This window comes from Ciconia boyciana, chromosome 2 (genome assembly GCF_034638445.1).
Source record: "Ciconia boyciana chromosome 2, ASM3463844v1, whole genome shotgun sequence".
In the NCBI taxonomy this organism is placed as follows: domain Eukaryota; kingdom Metazoa; phylum Chordata; class Aves; order Ciconiiformes; family Ciconiidae; genus Ciconia; species Ciconia boyciana.
Window position 1 is genome coordinate 112,595,444 of NC_132935.1, and position 20,769 is coordinate 112,616,212.

Sequence of the window (20,769 nt, forward strand, 5' to 3'; positions counted from 1 at the left end):
GAGCCTGTTTGCTATTACAGGCTTACTATCTGCAGAACATATGATTGATTCAGAGTCATAAACATGCAAGATGTTTTGCAGAGAAATAAAAAAGACAGATTCCTGCCATGAGGAATTTACATTGTAAAAAATGACTTTCTTCTCTTCCCTAATTTTCTTTTTCTGTCACAATTGACAACATCAACACCATACCTTCTTCTCGGGCCTCCAGTGTAATCTCTAATTGTTCTTTTGCCCTGGCAAGAAGATTTTGTTTATTACTGACCTTCATAATTTGCTTTCATCCTCATTGGGCAAAAGCACCTTTCTCATCTCTGCCTTTCTGACTACTCAAAACTATTTGCCGGACTGCTTCATCCTGTTTCTTTTCCCTGCATTTCAGAAAGATGCTCCAATATCAGCTACTCTCTCCTGTCATGAATCACCTCACTTCACCTGTCTACTTCCACACCAAGTTCATATCTCTCCTTATTATTTTCAAATCTCTCCTTGTCCTTGACTATGATGTTAAACTTATTTTTCTCCAATATCCTCTATTCAACTCTTGCCATCTAGCAATCTTTTCTTTTTAGCCTTTTACCCCTCCTAGTTCTGGCTTCTTACCTTCTAGTCACCTACCCTGGTATTGGATCAGTTACCTAGTGATTGCTGTCCAACAAGTTTCCTGCTCTCAATCTGGAACCTCCTAAATACTCCGCACTCCGTGAAACTACAAATGAGATGGTCCATACCTCACTCCAAGTCCTTCCTTCTTTAATCCTCCACAAAGGTCAACCACTTACTGTAACTACCATACGAACTGTACTGTACATGTTTGTGCTATTTTTCTGGAGCTGCTAAAGTTGCTATGGTTTCAAAACAGTTAGGATGCCTCTTCCTTTAAGTTCATGGAATCGCAATCCCTGCTCTTTTTTTGGTGCAGTGCAAAGGTTGTAAAATGCTTTACAAAACAATGCAGCATTACACAAATAACTAATAATGGCAAGCAAAAGATAAGCAATAGAGAATATACTTGTACTTGGGCAAAATACGCTGTGGGAGCTTCATATTTAACTAGTATTAGTCTTCATCATAGTTGTGATGTCATTAGAGAAACACAAAATTAAATCCCTAAGTTAAGTGATACTGGAGCCTGAATCACAATCAAACATCAGCAAATGCTGAATTACATCAAATGATGTAACATACATAGTAAAATGCTTCAGAAAGTGCTTAACCTCAGTTACAATTTCCTTGTACCATTAATTTCCATGCAGTGCGGATATTTGCTCAGTAGAAAACCCCTCATAGGAGTCTCTTATAAACCAACCAGTCATGGCAGGACGCTTTTGCCAGATGTATTTGTATTTAATATATAAAGGGAGGGAAGGGATGGATGGAAGAAGTGGCAAGTTATGCGATAAATTTCTATAGTCACTTAATGAAAAAAAAAACCCAAACCAAAAAATCAACAATCATAGTTTCTAAACCATGCAGACAATTCTTTGAGCAAAATATATTGCATCTAAAAAGCAGTAACCCTAATTTGGACCTCCTAATGACTGGTGAAGATGAATTAACAGCTGGACATCGTGCTGGTGAGTGATGAGGGATGAGAGAACACGATCAGATTAGGTTCACCAGGCTCCTGATGTCATACAGAGGACTGGACTCCTACCAACTTTTATAGCTGAGGATTCAAAAAAGAAATTACTGAAAGTATGTGACCAACCTGACTAAGAGACAAAAGTATATAGGAAAACTATTACTAAAATCATTATTTCATAGCAAACAGGCATAATTAAGAAAAGATGATAGTTTTCTTTTTTTCAAAAGAAAAAAACACAAACATGTATCGAATAGGAAAAAATAAAAGGGAGCAATTGGTGCAAAATAAAAGCTTATCTTGTAGACAGTTAGTATGATAAATTAAAATATCCAGGAAAAATTATGACAGGTCTAAAAGCAGCAACAATAACATAATTTTTAAGGTATATTAGGAGTAAAAGAAATCCCACTAATGTGCCAGGCCCATTAATAGACAAAGTTAGTTAACATTGTTAAAATTAAGCAGAAAAAAACAGAATTGTTCTCTAAATAAGAAAGATGCTAACCTGTCTTCAGTCCTAAGAAAAATAATGAAAAACATGGTATTGGATTCACTTAATTAAGAAAGAGCAATATAAATAGTGCCAATCAATGTGGCTTTATGAAAAACAAGCTTAGCTGGACAAGCCTGAGTACAGTCTTCAAAAGAGCTACAAGATTGTTGGACAAAGAAATTGTGATGACATGAACTCCTTAGACTTCCTTTTTAGAAAATTAGGTGTATACCATAACAATATAGTACTTGTCAAATGGATTAAGAACTAGCTGACTGAGAGTTTGACACTTGGGCATAACTCTCTGAAAGGTGTATTTTTAACAGTCTCTGCACATAACAAAAGTAGACACAGAAGGATACAACCACTGCAAGGCCCTAAGGTGTTTACATTTTCTCTCATAACGTTAATATTTTCATCCAACAAATAAATATATAATCACTACAGCAAAATGGCAAATACTGGAAGGAACGGAGCAGTCACAAAAAGCAACCTGACACACGTGGTAAGCTGGTCCAAATCCATTTTAACACAGTACAAAATGTACAATGATATACCAACGAACAAGGTAAGAGGACATATCTCCAAACAGAGACCTGGCTCTTGCAAGCTAAAGCTGCTTATTTTAATGCATTACAGAGCTTCCAGGGCACAGCTGCATCCCAAAGAACTGATGGAATCAGAAACATCATGTGCAAGACGACAAGAGTAACATTATTGCTGTGTCAAAGCCACTGGTGAGAAAGGTACTGGAGCACTGTACTACATTCCAGTGACCAAAGAAAAAAGTTCTTAAAAAGTTATTGAAAAATAGAAGAGATGTGGAAAAGAGCTGCTAAGACTGTTAGAGAAAGTACACTACTGTGACAGGCTGAAAGAGCTTGACTTTAATTCATCTGAAACAAAACCAAGCAAATAGTGAACAAGGTCATTTGATTTCACTAAAAGATTCCTTGAGGTAGGCCTAAGAAGCTGAATTCTAGGTATATACAAACAAGAAATAAAGCAGCTTGTAAGTAATGAAGGCCACTGCAAAAAAGATCTCTGGAAAACAGTAGATTTTTCCAGTATTCTGAATTCAAATTCAGGATTTGATGCCTTTCTGGAAGAAATATGCCAGCTTAACTCCAGAGTCTGCTGGGTGAAAAATAAGACTATTTTGGACAAACAAATTACTCTTTTACTTCTAAACACCTGAAGTTATAAAACAAACTGGACTATAAAGTATATTTTCTGGATAAGAAAATATATGTTATGTGCACCCAATGACAAAATGCAATACAAGCAACATTTTAGTGCAGAAAAACAAGTCCCTCCAAAATCTAATGTTGGGGATTTTCTATTTGCTATATAGATTTTGTGGAAGAACTCGAATACAGAGAGAAGAATATTGACAGCAGTCTTCGGAAATCAGGGCATTGAGGCTGTTTTGCAGTTCTCCTTGCTGAATCACTGTATTCACTTCATAGGAAAGAGGTTTTTCCATTGATTTCAGAGTAACCATCATGTTATCATATGCCTAAGTTGCCATGCTTATAAAGTGCTTTCAAAATTGTTAAAACCTAGCACATCACTTATTTTTCTTTAAACTCCTTCTGGAGCTTCAGTTATGGGGTGAGGCAGACAGGACTGGGTGACTTGCCTGTTCTGGAATGTGCAGATATATCATCTGCTTAATTACATATATTGCCTCCTCTTATTCCTACTATAAATGCTGTCTAACAGTTCAGGAGCTGATTAGCACCTTCCCTTCTTAGTGAATGTGTCCTCTTCACTATAGGCCCCTGGTAATTATCTGTTGTTTAGCCTTCCTTACTCTGCTGCTTGACAGCCCCCCCATTACCCTCCTAATTTACTGTAAAGTTGAATGCACTGCAGGATTTTATTGTTACAGTTTTGTGGGAAAAAACAAGAACTGAATAGTTGCTGAATATAAAAGCAAGCAGCATACTCTTTAAAGCTTTGAGTAATTCAAAAGCATGGAGAGAGAATTAATTTAAATCTGCAGCAGCCAGTTGCCATTACAGACTGCTAATGTGGTTCATAGGCTGAAGGCATGCCTTTATGCTGCCTGGTGCAAACGTGTGTATTTCTGGAAAGAAAGATGTCTCTTTCCTGTTGTACATGTCTGCTCAGTCTCTGTAGGGAAACCTAAGAGAAGTTTGCCACAGGGCTGGGTTCCAGGTAATATCCCATCTTAGTGTGCCCTGGCCGACGCTGGTGACACTATGGGTTGGTCTGCCCCTCACATAGGATGCTGACTTCACAGCTCTACAAAATGAAGTGTTTGCTGTACCGGGCGGGGGTGTTAAGAAGTGAAAGTTCAAGAAGGAGTTTGTCTCAGAAGATGAAAGTTTAGAGCAATGTCCATATACACTTCGTCTGAGATGGCCAATTACTATCAGTTATGACTTGGATTTTTTGGTAACTTGGATATCTATTTTCTCAGAACGGGATCAGTTCATTTCATGTAGACCAGTATGCCTTCCTGGCCTCATAACTGCATCAGCACAGCCCTGCTTTAAACCAATGGTTATATCTTCTTATTTTGCTAACTAATTCAGTAATCACACCTTCTTTGACAGTATAAGATCAAATAAAATTGTCTAGAGAATAATAGCAATAATAATAATAATGATGTGTGCAAAAATTCAGAGGGACCTTAGTGGCTGAATCTTGTATGTTTATCCAAAATGGGAACCTATCATCCCAATGGTTTCTATATTAGCATGTAGAGAAAATGCCATATAGTGACTTTGTTATAATCTTAGCATGATATTAGCATTAATATTTGATATAAATTCCCCAATTAAACAAAGAGCTGAAAGAAATAAGAAATTACTTAGCCCTGTTTTTTAATTGAAAATTGAAATTTGCAGTAAAATTCAGCACCATCACTTCTCACAGTGGTCGCATGCCACCTGAGAAATACCAGGCTGCCTCACACTATTGTCTTACCAGCAATTACTTAAAAACTACTTGTAGAAAATCTCTATTTGGTACCCGAAGAGTTAATCAAACCATAGCTGATCCGGGGGAGTTCTTCCCTGCAGGTCCTCAGAGACAGTTGTAATTAATTTGATCTTCTCCAGTCATTAACTCAGATTCATAGTGAGCTCTCCACACACTGCTCTATTAATTCACTGGAGATCAGTTCTCAGGATTCATTTAGTTAAGCAGCACTGCTGGATTACATTTTAAAACCCTTTAAACTGGTTGTAATTGATGTCTGTTTATAGAAGCTTACTTTAATGGAGTCAACGTGAGATGAAAATCTACCATACTAGTCTAAGATAGTGCCTTGCTGTTTAAAGCATGTCTCCAGAGGCATCCAGTTAAATAAGAGACACTGCAAAATAAAATAAATTCCTCATTAATCACCAACCTACTCTTGGCATTTTAAAAATAGGTTTTGGTCCTCCTGACTGCTGGTACCTTGGAAACAAATCTGAAGTAGATCTTCACGGTGCAATAACATACACATTTGTTAGGTATTAAGACTTGATCCTGAACCCAGCCAACAAAGCTCCTGTTGGCTTCAATGTAAAGTCAACAAGGGTGAATGTAAAGAGCAACACTGTCCTCCATTAATATCTCAATGCAGCCAGCACAATGGCTGTACTTCTCATTGTCAGGTAGCAACATACTTGCAAGAAGCTCTTCCCAAAGTCCTGGAGCAACAAGACATGGACACTAGCACTTTGAAGACTGCATTCTGCTGTTGCTGTTCAGCAATTAAAGCATGGGTCGGATAATGGTGTTACTGCTGCTTAAATAGCTTGACTTTAATTTCTGTCTTCCATGTAGCAGCAGATAGTTACAGTAATGGCATTTAAAACAGAAAGTCTGAATATAGAGTCTGGTCAAAAATATACAGCTTGGAGCCACCTTTGAAGCTATGTAAGAGGAAGAATGCTATTTATTATATTTCAGGCAGAAGACTGGAAATTCAACCGATCCTCTGCGGGCCATTAGCTTTATGCATTCCACTTCCACACTTGGACTATCTCATACATGGCCATCTCAAAGCAAAGACAGAGGAGCTTGGACCTATCTGCATCTATGTGGCTAGACATAATCTGTGTAACACTAGACAAAGTACCTCAGGTAATGTTTTCTGAAGTAGCTCATTGACCACAGAGTCCCTGTTTATGGGAAAATGATTTGAGACCACACACACTTGATTTTCTTTCTAAGCACTCAGAATTTTAGCTGAAATGAAGAACGATTTCAGGTGTTCATTTTGTCTGAAAATGAAACCCAAGCTTTCTTAGTTTGCCATCCAAAAACCGCAAGCATCACAAACTAATATTCATTCAGAAAATAAAACAGGGCTTTGTGTTGGTCTCCGTGACCACAGAAGAAAGATAAACCTATTATTAAGTTATCTAGTATTACATCTACTGTTATCTACTGTTCATTTGTAACTTCTTTACAGGGCTGTTGTGAGGCTAAATTAATAGCTTTAAAAACTTGCAAGATCTTGTGTGGAAGATGTTATTTAAATGCAAAATCAAACCGTTGCATGACATGGAGAAGAGATTCCTATCTTGCAGCACCCTTTTCTAGAATAATGTGCTTCAGACATCCCTGCTTTATGCACAAAATGCAAAGAAAAATGAGTTTTAGTAGGTTAGTTTAGTAATGACAGCCTTAATATTCACAGGGCCAGATTATCTTTTGTTTTACAGGCAGCGGTTTTGTGTTGTTCTGCAGGTAAACCAGTACAGAAAATGGCCCTCAATATGATAAATTTTTCCAGGCTATTTTATCTGCTAAGTTTTGTGTGTACAGGGGAAAGATCATGTATACCTTTTATACACAAATGGTAAAGGGATGGAAAATATTGGATACACATTTTTTCTCAAGCCCTAATTGCAGCAACATATTTACTCAGCATTCTTTAGGTCCACTCGATCACTCATACTTAAAGTATGGCTTGAGTGTATAGGGACAGTATGTGCTTTCACAACAAGATGAGACAAATTGCAACAATCTTCTTTAATGTGATCTCATACCAGATGAGCTGAACAATACTAGCGGAAGCCCATGGTAAACTTGACTGTTTTCTGCCAAATAAAAGTGAGGTGGCAATGGAGGTCGGTGATTTTCTTGGTGATAGTGTTCTTCTTGTCAGAAGTGAAAAGGAACTGGGGTGCTGCTCACAGCAAATGCAGTGGGTAATTTTGTTAAGTATATGTTATTCACTGCAGCTTATAATATAGCAAAAAAACCCCAACAATGTTGTTTGATTCTCCAAGACGGGAAAGAATCTACAAATAAGGCACAAGCACGAAGTTACAAAATATAAGGAGGAGGTTGCTTGCACTTTTCTGTATTTACCTTTCTTATTTTTGCAGGATATGCCACCATATCATCTCAGCATCACAGAGCTGTTAATGACTTAATTCTGTTAACAGGTAGGGCATCATGCATCCCATTTTACTGACAGGGAAACTGATGCACAGGACGAGTCTGTGACTGGCTCAGTGTTGCACAGTATGTCTGCGACATGCTGGAAAAGAGAAAACAAACATCTAATATTCATACCAGGGACTTGATCACAATCCATCTTTTTCACCTACCAACATGAAATGAAAATTCCTCGAAAGGTCAAACAGGTGTCTAAACAGCTGCTTAATGATAATTTCCTCTGCTTTTGTTGAGTTTGGTGTAATTACTCACTATGCTCTACTAGCAACACTGGAGATGACACAACTTGGGTCACCTCTATATTTACTGTGTTGGGGCCTTACTGCCACCAGCGGGCTTTTTTTCCATTGATGTGGAATTCTTTTAAGGATGCAAGAATACATTGAGTATCCAGAATAATTTGCACTCTAAAAAGAGAGACGGTTTTAGTGGTACAAGGCACCAAATCCCAGCAGGCAGGGAGATGATTGGTTCAGTTCCCCTGTACTGGTTCCCTGTATTCAATTCCCCTGTACTGTGAGCAATGCAAACGTGGTTCCCACACTGAGTTAAGCTATGGGACCAGGGGCAGGGTGCGAGCTGCTGGGAAATCCAAGCCTCTGAGGAAGGAGCTTTCAAGGGCAGCATTAGCAGATGGCACATGGACCTTAGCCTATCTTGCAGCAGGATCCCTGAGGAAGCACTAAACATCTCCTGTTTATGAACTACTCCAGGAGCTCCACATTCACCTGGTCATTGATCAGCTCCTGGGGTCACGAACATTGGCCGACAGGCCTGCACCAAAGTACAGTCTGAGGCTGAAGGCTTTCAAAACCTTTCAGGCCCTCAGTAATCAATACATTACTACATTCATTTACTGCACACATGCTTCCCTCAAAGGACTGTTAATGGAAGCATTCCAGATACAAACATCCACCTTAAGGATCAAAAGTCTAGTTCTCTACACAGAAGAGCATTAACCAACTGCGTCCAGCTTGCATCTATACTGCATGTTTGCACCTCATATCTGAGAGCCCTGAATGTCTCGTCTGGCAAAATAAAACACATTAGCTATGTAAAATCCCTTCTTGTCACTCTCAGGAGATTGATCAGCATAGTTCACCTCCAGATAAACTGCTAACTTGAGTGAATTCATCTGCATGTCTTTTAGGGAGTCTTTTGAGTCTCTGTCCCACTCCTACTCTATTGCTGTGTTTATACTTGTTCATCTGTCATATTGGGAAGGAGCAGTAGATTTTGTGTTAGGAATCGGTGACTTTCACTCACATGCAAAAACAATCGCCTTTTTTTTTCACATGAACATCAGCTCTGTAAGTAAGTTTGGGTATAAACTAACTTTCTACATTAGACCTACCATGCTGTTTCCATGGGGGAGAGGGAGAGCAAGGGAAGACATTCACATATTTGCATGTAAATATCTGCACTATTCTTCCTATACAAGGAAATGTGAAGAGCAAGCGCCTTCCTCAGCTGGAGCACTGGTGCTGGCAAATGCACTGCTGTTGCCTCTGACACTTACTCTGAGGCCTCACACCCGGAGCAATGAATGGGAGGAAAAACTTATTTTTTGCCTGCTTTGTCATGATGGAAGAGGAGCCCTTTCCAAACCTGCTTCCTGAAGAGCCAATTCAGTGAGGCAGAATTGGAAATTGAAGGGATATTTCTTGAGAGATTTAAAATGCTGATGGTTACACGAAGGGTGGGAGAGCAGAGGAGCGAAATCAGGTTTGTGATACAATGCAAGCTCCAGTTATAACTACAGAGAGGCCACCACGTTACTGAAATAAGTGCAAAATAACTTTGCGTTTTATTTCAGAGGAGAACAAGAGGAGTTATGGACTGCAAGAGAGTTTCCCTTCTCAGAAGATGTAATTCAGTGTTATACTGAAGTGAATATATCTTTTGAGTTTCAAATGTGGAAAGCAGTGCCATTTACTGCCCACAAGCCATAGAGCTCAGTGTGTAATAACAAATAGTTCTGTCTTCATCAATCCATACTGTTCTCAATAATCCTGCCCAAAGCTGCTTCTGGGTGATCATCAGAGTTTGATAAAGCGATTACTAGATAATGCTATCAAATAACTATCACGATTAAACAAGTTACATGAGTCTTGAAGCACTGGAGCAATTTACGTGAGGAATGAGTTTCTCCTTCAAACGGCATAATAAAAATGTATTAAACAAAATGGGTTTTGAACAGCATGTTGGAATTAGGTCAAGAAGAATTAAGTTTGCATTTTCTGAATAGCTACAAATACTACAAACTACATTCCTATGAATAATACAATTACTTTAAGTAGCAGGATTGTTTTCCAATCCCTTTTCTTTGGTATGTTGTTTCACTCTGCATGTGAAATCTGTAGCAAGGTTGTTACACCTGTCACTGTGGCTTTCTGCACACCTTATGACATTACAGATTTCCTCTTCTCTACCCAAAGTACAGATGCACAAATCAGCCAGAAAACAATGTGCAGTTATTCATGATTTTTACATCCAAAATGTCAAAAGCTGTTAAACATAATTTGAGCTCAGAGCCCCCATGTAATCCCGAGGTTGAGATGAAAGAATTAACAATCAGTCAGAGTGCTACTGATTCAGATTATATGGGAAATCAGATCTACCTACGATATAAAATATTTCCAGCAGCTGAAATGACCACCAAATAAATTGATGGCAGTTTTTATTATGTACAATTCATAAATAGAAGGCAAAAGATTTACTATAGTACAAACATGATAATCCTGAAGACATGAAGGACTTGGAATAAAGTCAGACAACAGAGATTCTAGGTCACCAAGGAAATCATAAATATAAATCTTTGATGGCTATCCCCCCCACAACTGTCCTCTTGATGCCGTTCATATACAGGCTGTTTAAGATCTTTTGGTACAACTTCCTCCATAAAGATCGGTAATCTTCTAGCAGGAGAGAGAGTTGCTCTTGCCTTCTCCTCTCTGCTGAATTTAGTAATTTGTGGTTCTCATGCTTGTCTCAAGTTTAAGCAACTCCTCCTTCACTTTCAGGATCTGTATAACTGTCCCCCAGACTGCAATTCACATCTTAATTCTTATCACACGTGCCTATCACCCTGTGGTACTCTATGCCTCTTTTGTGCCCTCCTCTGACTTCTGCTCCCTAACTTCCCATGTCTTGTCCCAGACACGTCAACTGTTGTTCAAGCCCCAGTTACCTCCTCTTCATCCCAGCCCAGTCCCCAGACCCATGCTCTTGGACTCAAGCATCAACCTATTCCTGAAACAATAATGCATTATTTCTGAACAAACAACCAGTACCATACATCCAAGCTATTACTCCTCTCTGCCTTCCACGCAGTAAGTCCTACAGGGCATGGACTCCCTTTATATTTAGTCTTGTACAGCCCCAAGCACACTGTAAGCATTTAATGCATAAAATAAATAACAAGAGACATGCAGCTCTGCTGGAGACAAGGGGGAGCACTGAAGAAGCCAGATTCAGCTAATCAAACTAGTATTGTGTAAGGTGGGGCTTCAACTTACAAAACAGTCAGAAAAGATAACTGGGGCAGGGAGGAGGAGACAGACAACTCTTAATATTGACCCAGCAAAGATTCTGGCATGTCTTTAATTTAAAGACCTTAAATAACCCTTCTGAGCACAAAGGCACTACCCATACATAAACGACAGGCGTTTTGATGCTCATCTGAGCAGCACAACTTCCACTTGCACAAGATAACCTTTTGGATATTAAAATATTGTTTTAAAGACTTCAAGGACACAGAAATTTACCACAGTCCTGATTATTCAATGGTTAATTGCCACGGTTTTTATCAAAATGCGCCTTTTCACTATGTCACTTCAGCTTCCTGTCATCTGAAGCTATAGCTCTGTCTGTTAGACTGATTTACTGTTAGTCTTTTACTAACACAAAGCACAAAAGCCTCCCTCATTTAGGCACTTGTACACTGTGATTAATTTTCTCTTTTTACAGCTAGAGACATCAGACTTTTTAAGTTTCCAGATGTAAAGCAAACTTTCCAGCCCTCCAGCCATTTTTCATCCTCTTTCCTATATTTTTGCCAATGCAATAATTTCTGATGGATGTCTATCAAAAGTGTGCAACGGTGTTCATGAGGATCCTAGTAGTGCTATAAACAGTCATACAAACTGCCTTCACTTGTCTGCACATAGAAATAGCTCCACTTACCAGTTTTAAGGCAGTTAAAATAGTTTACATTGATTTAGTAGTTCCCAATAAGCTTTTACTTGCCATTTCACCATTCAGTGTGACATATGCTCAGTCCTGATCTTGGGCAGTATTAATCACTTGAACAATACTGTTGCATGATGCAAAATTAAATGCCTCAATGCAGATGTGAGACTGTGGTTTTGTTCTTGCTTTTTGTGTGTGTACTTTTTGTTTGTTTGTTTTACTGTTAGAGCATTAATATGCATTAGCTATCACATCTTTGTGTAGACATGGGAAGACAGCCTTTACCATGCTGACGGCAAGTCAACCCAGTACTCCCCGAGCAGGTACGACCTGGCTTAGGCAGGTGACGAAACGTGCAGAGCCTGGTGTTCGCCAGGACATTACAGAGCAGCAGCCACTGCATCTTTGTGGTCTCACTGAAGAAAATGCACCTTTTCCAGCAGGGCAGCAAACACACACCTATCCTATTGACGAATTCTTTCTATTGACTAAAGTTCATCAAAATGCCAGAGATATATCTTCTACAAAAATCAGCACCAGCTAGGAAAAATTTCATTCCCATGCTTTAGTTGTTTACAGTATTAGCTTTCTATTATTTTATCCATGATTCCATCTTGATGGATAAATAGGATAGTACAGTAAGCAGCCCCAGGCTCTGAAGTTGTTACAAACACATAGATTATTGTGTCTTAAAATCCAAACAAATAAAAAAAAAATCCCAAACAAAACCAACCCCCAATCCAATACTTCTGTTTATTCAGGTGTGCATTGTATTTTCCACAAAGTTACCATGAATGCAAATAAGAGATATGGGGGTTATTAATCAAAAAGTTCTTGCTTGGATCCATTTTGACACCTTTCCCATTTGAATGATGTGGCTCAGCATATTTTTATTATTATTACTTATACATCATCACAGGTGAACGTGATGCTTTACAGAGAGCTAGAATGACAAGACCCTGCCCTGAGGTGCTTACAGTCTAAATTAGATGTACACAGTGAAAGATGACAACAAACAGCAAAAAGAGGTGTGGATTAAGAGTGTTAAGACAGGGAAAGAACAATACGTGCCGTCTTACATTTCTAATAGGCACTAGTGTGTCTGTTTTCTTCAATTCTTTGATTTCTATTTCAGATGAGTATATAAAACAAATACACTTAAAGACCAGGAATTAGAGGAGATGTTTGAAAAAGGATAGGGAAAAAGTATGACTTACTAAGGCCCAACACAGTAAGGGAAGTCTTCTTGCCCATCTTGTGTTCTGTGCCAGGTCCTACCAACTGAATTATGATGGGAAGAGAGTTAAGGGAGGGAAACCACAGTGACTTGTCTACAGAAAGGTTTTATGACTCACTGACAACACTACAACACATAGAACGCCTGTTTAGTTTGTATTCTCTTACAGACAGATGGAACCATTTTGGAAACCATTTACACTTTGGGAGAAATACCAGCATTTCAGAACCAGAAGCAAACTATTTTTTCCTATGAAATTAAAATTAGAAGAAAACAAAAAAAAATCCCACATGAAAAAGATGGGGTCCTCAAAACACTGCACTTGAATAGTTTTTGTAATGTCTTTGCCAGGGCAAGGAATCTCTCTTACTAAGTGTTTTCACAATGTACTTATTCTTGAGTGGGATCCCTGGATGCTACAGTAAATCATAACAATAGGGAGGAAGAACACATAGCTATATCTTAGAAATCCATCTGAGACATAACGTGCAAAGGCACATATTTATATCGCTATTGCTGATACAAATTTCCCTCTCTAAGGTGTGACGCAGGATCTGGGTCCCTTAGGATATTCGTATAAGAAATAAACCTTGTGTGGATGGGAGTCAGGGAAAAGGAGTCAGGGTCTTTGTTTCACAAAAGCGTAAGATTTACTGTGTGGCATCAGACCTGTTTAACATGGTATAGTCTCCAACCATGGCTGTTGGCAGACTTTTACAATGTTTAAGGGCACTGTTAGAGTGATCCTTCCCCTGGTGCATCATCCCAGGATCCAGAAATCGGCAGTCAGGGAACTTTCTCAGCCTGAGGTCACATCTAAACCACTGAATTTAATTACCATGAAAAACCACTAAGCCAATCCTTCATTAATTTATCTAGTCCCGTTTTGAACTCATTTATACTTTTTGCTTCCACAGCTCCCTGTGGCTACAAGTTCCACAATTAAATTACACACTGTGAGAAAAAGTATGTCTTTTTTCTTGTTTTGAAGCTAGTCTCTGAGAATTTCAAGGGGCAGCCCATGCTGAATAACTCTTTCCTATTTAGTTGCTCTATGCACTTCATGACTTACGAACTTCTATATTCTGCTCTCTCTTTTGAAGTGAAGATGACTGATCTGTTTAGTTTGCCCTTATCTAAAGCCAGGCATTCACTTCTGAACATCTTGGTCACCCTTTTCTGGGTCTATTACGTCCTGTGTCTGGGCTCAGTAACCAAAACTGGGTAAGATAACCCAACATGTGGGCAAACCATGTATCTGAAAAGCAGCATCATGATGCTTTTTGCTTTTGCTATCTCCATTTCTTTCTAGTAATTGCTAACATTTTAATGGTCCTTTCTAATAAACTGATTCTGATGTCCCGCCTCACCACAAAACTCATCATGGCCCTCACAAATCTTTTCTACTTATTTAATTTCCACATAATCTGGGATGTGGTGAGACGGAGGACTAGTTGAGCCATCAAGGTAATTTTGGGTGTCTTTGCTATTACATTAAGAGGCTTATTATCAGTCAAACAGGGCTCTTACTCAGGGCTGAAACCCTTTTCTGAGATTTCTTCTTGCTCCTCACATGATAGTGGCTTCATGACAGAGAACTAAAGTTGCAAAGTAGGGAAACAATAAACTGAGGATTGCATTTGAAGCTGGTTTGTTTACTTTTCTCTGTTAGTCCTACAGCAGCATAATATGATTTCTTTTTTTTTTTTTTTTATCAACAAAGGTGAGTCACATCATGACACCAGATACAGATTTAGAACCAAACATGAACTGTTCTTCAGTTCTAAATGCTGTCTTAATCTGATGAGCTGAATCTTTATTGTCACACACATAAGATGGGGAATTCAGAGCTGTATTCAAGTAATAAATTTCTCCAAAGCTTTCTTTTAATAGATTAAGTTCTGTCACGCTTACTAAGGTTATGTAGTTCTTTATCCTGAAAATACTTCATTGATAGCAATGAGAATATTTAAGAAGTAAGGAATTTTGCAAGATAGGTAGCTACAGGAGAAACAAACTTTCAGTCTTTAAACTGAAAAGTGTATCCACTTACCAATGAGATCATTCTTCCTCAGAATTTTCTCAATTTCTTGAATTTCTCAAAACTTGAATTAAAAAAAAATCAAACAAATCAAACACCTACTTTTTTGAGAACGAAGGTGTAAGAACTGTTTAGCAAGCCCACACACATTCAATTATTTTAATCTTCAGTCATAAGTCAATACTTGCAGCACTTTAATCATTTTTGATTCTCTTCCTTGAACTCCCTTCTATTTATCAATGCCTTTTTAAATACAGATTCTGTAAGATGTAGCGGAGTCATTTTTTATGAAGAAATGAGTGGTCATTAACAATCTGCTCAACTGAAAATAAATGTTAAAGATGAAATATACTTTTAAATAAAAAGTAACTATTATTTCATGTTGTTGAAAATCAGCTTGCCCCCTTTCCTGAAAACCAAATAAATCTTTCATTAGAATTGCATTCACTGGACTTTTTGAGGCATTCGTATGGATGTGAGATTGGGCTTTTGTTCATGTGTATGTGACTGGGTGTATTTTAATCTCAGAGAACTGGTTAGTGTTCATGTGAAACTGATGGAGTCTTCACAGTGCTCAGTGTCAATGAGAAGTCAGAGGGAACAGGACAAAATACTCCTGATCAGCAAATCAGCTTGGTGAGATCTGAATTACACTACAACTCTGCTGAAGAGTCAAACAAATCCTAGTTGCAACAGACCTTAGGATTCTGTACCATTTTCTGCATTATTTACAGGCTGGCTAGTGATCAAATCAAGTTTGTGAAATTAAAGAAGTGGAAGCAGTCAAGCAAATTAGTATGTTCTACTTGCACATACTGGTCTATGCACATTAAGGCAGTTCTTTACCATTCATTCCCTACTTAGAGATATCTTGTTTCTGTAGTGTGTGAAACTATTAAGTTGTTCCTCTCAAAGAAGACACATTGGGCAATGTTAACTTATGGGAACTGCTGTGAAGCAGCAGGCGAGTGAGGTAAGCAGGAGATAAAAATCAGTATCAGCAAACAAACACAAACAACTCTGCATTGTCTTCCAAAGTCACACTGATGGAAACCAAGCCTTAGTTAAGATCTGTGAAGACAGCTCACTGCCTTCGCCAACTAGACATGGGCTCAGCATACATGGTGGTACAGGACCAAATACAACAACCTCCAATTCCTTGAAAAATCAGACCACGGTGGTGAAGTTACTCCAACCACATTACTGCTTATGGGATGACTATTCTGTAGGACTTCCAAGCACTCAGAATGATATATCTGGAAATACATACATTACGTGTATGCTCCTCCCTGCTGCTTACTTAGAACAGAAAAATAACCCATTGGAAGAAGCACCAGTGGTTCCAGATTAGAGCACAGAATTTGGACCTGAAGTTATACTCTCAACTTAGTTACTAGTACATCTGTGACCACAGATATTTTAGATTTACTTGCCACTTGAGGCATATCTCAGGCTGGTCACGTAAAAATTGAGGCATTTGGAGCTTGTGGCTTTCACTTCACTGTCCTTATTTTCCTATATCCAAAGCGCTCTAAGACTCTGGGGAGGAAAACCTTTTACACGAAAGGAATGGCTACCTTTGTACTCAGTAAAAATATTTCTAAAATATATGTTGACACTTGAGGCCAAATTCACCCATCTAAATCCGTGCACCTCAATTTATCTTAGACACTGTTGGTAGCCAGTGGAAAATTACAGGCACTTCTTGCAAGTGACTCACACCTCAGTCAGCTTCCTTAGTTTCTGCGGGTGCCTCTCTGTGTGCATTAACTCCAGATGGCACTTAGGGGGATCACATTCCCAAAATACATGCCTCAGGTAAAGTTAGGTGGGAAGAACTGAGGCATTTGTATCCTGTAAACTGATGTGGAAATTTCAGCTCTCTTTCAACAGACAATGCAATGCTGCTAGACTTTTCAACCCAGGAAATGGCTGCAGCGACTCCACCTTTGGGATTATGAGCCTTTCTGGAGGAGCCATCTCCAGATATCCTGAGTCGAGGTTTTACTAGAGGCTAAATGTGACGCTTACCTCCATTTTCACTTCTGGCGTTCCCTTGTCCTTCTCAGTGCTCCTAGCTAAGGACAAAAACACCTCGAGAATTCACTCCTGCACATCAGTCAGGTATTCCCTCTAATGTGAGGTGGAAAGATGAATTTTAAACCCGGCACAAGGGAAAGAGGTTCTGTCTAAGCATATATCTACTTATCCAGATATTGCTAAAGCCACTCAGGCTTCCAGGAAAAGACTTATTTCTTTGAAGGTGGACTATGCTGATCTTAAATTGGACATGTCTATATTACTTCCTGCAAAACTGCGTATCCTTTCTGAGGGGCATAAATTTCTTTTTTATGACTACAACGATGCAAAGCAATTTTAAATGCCCGGAGGAGAGAACTAGAAAAGACGAATGAAAAGGAATTGAATGATTCATTAGACTCTGAAGAAGATTTGATGAGGAATTCTATAATTCTGGACTTTTAATTTAATTGTGTCTCTCTTTATTACTTTTTCCCCTTCTTTACCTTCATGGAGCTTCATAAAAATATAATTTTTAAGAGCTCCTTATCTTGCAGCACATAGTAAGAAATATAACACTGTTTATTCTGTTTGGACAGTACATTTGGGTTTTGAGATTGGTGATTTATCAGTCTTCTCAGGTACTAACTATACCTGTATACCTAGAATGCCCTGATTCCTGTTTCAGTAAAATTATGCTTTTGACATAAATTTCTTACTATTTTTGAAGTTTATAGCATTTTCTATAGGTAGGAGATGAGTGCTATGACCTCTCTGCTTATTTGCTCAGGTATTGGCTAAAATCTCTCCTCACTCATATCGCTTCAAGGCACAGGAGTGCTGCTGAAACCAATGGAACTGTTTTGGATTTACACTGACTTGTGAGCACAACCTCGCTGGTGTCTGTATCTAAGTATTCTTGAGGATATTGTTATGGTTTGGATCAAACTATGAACTTTGTCATATAATAATTAATCTATATTTTGGAGGTCTGAGATTTTTCTTGATACTATAACTCTGCATACCAGGCTCTCAGCTGTTACAAAGAAAACACTACCAATTTATATGAGATGAGGTTGTAGCCTCCTAATTACAAATCTGATTTAATTCCTCTTCATTGCTATAGGCTTTGGTTCAGTCTTACAGCATTCTTCTAACCTACCTTTTCTGAAACCTGTTCCCTTTACTTTTGCTTCAAAGATTTGGTTGATTTCTGTGTTCACCACTATTCTAGGCTAAGGATTACCTGCAAACCAGCCACTCAAACAGAAGTAGCTAAATGCTAAAAGAGACTTTCTTAACATTGGACAAGGTAAAAGAAAATAAATTAAGTATCTCAATTTCATGTTTATAAACTGTGAACAGTTGAGCAGAAGTATGAATTATTCACATATGCAGACATTATATGCATAAATTATTCCAAAGCACTCTGCCAGATCTGCCAGTACCTCAGAGGAGCAAGATGGGAAAGATCCTTCTTTCCTGAGACAAATGCAGAGCAAGAAAAAGGTACATAGGTGCACTTCCCCTTGAATTACCTTCTTTAAAGTGACTTTTGCTACTTCATGCTGAGTTTCTACAACAGGTGACAACCTTATCTTCTCCTCATTGCTTTCTCACCCCTGAAAATTTTCCTGCATTTTCCGAGCAGCTTTTCATCTCGTACAGAATATTTCCCTGAGCAACTTTATTATTAAAAAACTTTGATTTTTTCCAAAAGTCCTATCACCTACATTTTCAGAGAACCCATGCCACTTGTCCTTCCTTCTCAGCAGAACAATTTTACACATTCTTTTTTTTTTTTCCATTTTACAAGTAGTATGGCCAACATTGGATTTCAAAGAATCATCTCCTTTGAAGGCTGCACTCTACTTCCCCTACACCAAAATGCAAAGTTTATGGAAATGAATACTGCTTAGCAACACACTGCACTGCTAAAGTTCCTGTAAATTCATTACTAATTTCAAATCAGCTAGGAGAAAACAAGGAACAAATAGTTACAATACTTCAACAGTGACCCTTTGTTTCTGAAACAGTGGAAAAATAGGCTTTTTTTTTGTTGACTACTTTAATGTCAAACACTGAAATGTGATTCTCCCCCCTGCAATTACTACTTAACTGTACTTGGGTAATTCAGAAAACCACCAACTTGGCAATTTCATCCCAGACCCTATAAATATGTTTTCTTGGCACGACTCAATAGAACTGCCCTTTTCCTTAATTTTAAGTACTTATGTAAGTGTTTGCATTATGTGTTTGCATAAGAGTGTGTGAGTATATCTATATAGAGAGACATACCCCTCTGGGAATAGGTATAGGAATAGGTATAGCTATAGATATTGTTAAATCAATCAAATATTTGTGTGAAAGGAACATAAGATGTAGGTCTGGGACTTACCTCTTTTAACTAGTGATTAATGTAACAAATTTTAAAATATTTATGCAGTTGTTTGCTATTTTACAACAGATTAACTACTGCTCTTATATGCTTCCCAAACACCAAGAAATCTGAGAGAAACCTCTACTGGTATAAAGAATAGCACCAGATTCCTGAAAGTCACCTTTCACTCAGTCAACCAAAAGTCAATTTAATAATTAGACTACTTTAAATTCACTTAAATCATTGAAAAGTTCCTCTCCAATAGCATCACCATTATTCTGCAACACCGGGGAAAAGCTCAGCTCTGTCTGAACAGGGGCACAGGGAATATGTGTGGGAAATACCACACATACAAAGGCAAAATATACGGTTATCTAAACAGGATCATAGGAAGTAGCCATCTGGATCCTAGGATTTCAGCTGGATTCAGAGAGGATCCAGATCTCAGCTCACATTTGCTAATGCATCCATATTTTCTTTGTTTTCACCTGAACTGTGCTCGCTGGTACAAGGGCCATAGCATGCAAGCTATTCACCTGGTCGTACACCTTAATGATTTAAAACCAACAGCCTCCCCACACACCTCCTCTGCTTCTGCCTCTACCAATCTCACAAACAGACAGCCTATGGACAGTCATGGTCATAGCCTAACCCAGGGTCCTTGCTCCTTCCAAGAGCAGCAGTGCAGTGCAACATGCAGGAAGCCTGCATATTGCTCTTGGAAATCCAGTGTTCATGAAAGGACCCAGATTTCCACCCTTCAGAACTGAAGCTGGCTAGAGCTATGACATTATGGAGGATCACAGTGTTCAGGTGGTAATGTGCTGGGCTAGTATAACTAAAATGCATTTTAAAGGAAAGTTAACCCTTCAGAACATGCCACCAAATGCTTCTCAAATAATGGGACCTGTGGCCTACACTGGATTTAGGCTGGTTTTTTATGTGGGAGAAGATACAAAACTCATCCCACATCTGCAGAGCTAGGCAGGTAGTCTTTGTTTTCAAATATTCTTTTATGAAATAAAAGTACCATAAAAATATACTTTTATGGTACTTAGCTTTCTACGTATCCTACCTACAGCAAACACAGGGACACAACCTAACTCTTTTTAGCTTTTTGCTTAGCCAATCAGCCAAGATTCTTAAAAAATGCCCCCTCCTCTTTTCTAAATCTGTATATTTGTGTTTAAAAGGTAGCCTTCAAAAATGCTCAGGGCCATGGCTTCCACCATGGAAATACAAATATCTTTGCTTAGGGTCCTTTTAAAAACTGCCCATGAATTCAGATGCCTAAAGATTTATTTAAAAGCCAAACACAAGTCACATTTGAGAATTATTTCTCTCTCTATTATCATCCTGTAATTCTCTGTTAAAACTGGCAGGTTGT

General features: G+C 38.5%; 1 protein-coding gene across 1 annotated transcript in view; it reads right to left on the reverse strand.

The window, feature by feature from the left end:
• POU6F2 (POU class 6 homeobox 2) overlaps positions 1 to 20,769 on the reverse strand; it is a 318,450-nt gene that overhangs the window by 128,860 nt on the left and 168,821 nt on the right. The gene's annotated exons all lie outside the window — the stretch shown is intronic.